Consider the following 527-nt stretch of genomic DNA (forward strand, 5'->3'; position numbering starts at 1 on the left):
CCACAGTAGACCCACTTCTTTAAACACCACTAATATAAAAACTAACATTTCTGCTACAATTCCCACTTCTTTAGTCAGAGTATTCTCACTTCTTTAGTCACCTCTACATGGCTGCTCAGAGGCTCTGGCAGTAACAACACGACCCCAGCAGTTTTTGCATTACGAACCTGGATAGTGCTTTACTTTTCTCCTCTTGCAATGTGTGAGTCTTGTCATGTCATTACCCTAACCTAGGCCTAGGCCTATTTCATGATTAGCCTACCGACATCATTGCCAAAGGCAGATATTGTTTAAATGTGATAATGTTTTGAGTTGAAATATCTTTTTCATCTTTTTCTTTTTGATCATTACCTCATTTGGGTAAAACTTACCTGACTTGACACATTGGTGATTGTGTTTTTAGGCCCAATTGTCCAGAAACATGTTAACATTGCTGCTGAAATCTGTCAACACTCACTTACACAATCCTTAGTGCAGAGATCTCCAATCTCTAAAATGAGCCACATGGTACGTTTTGGGAATATTAG

The sequence above is a fragment of the Borostomias antarcticus genome (assembly GCF_949987555.1).
Source record: "Borostomias antarcticus genome assembly, chromosome: 12".
Classification (NCBI taxonomy): Eukaryota; Metazoa; Chordata; class Actinopteri; order Stomiiformes; family Stomiidae; genus Borostomias; species Borostomias antarcticus.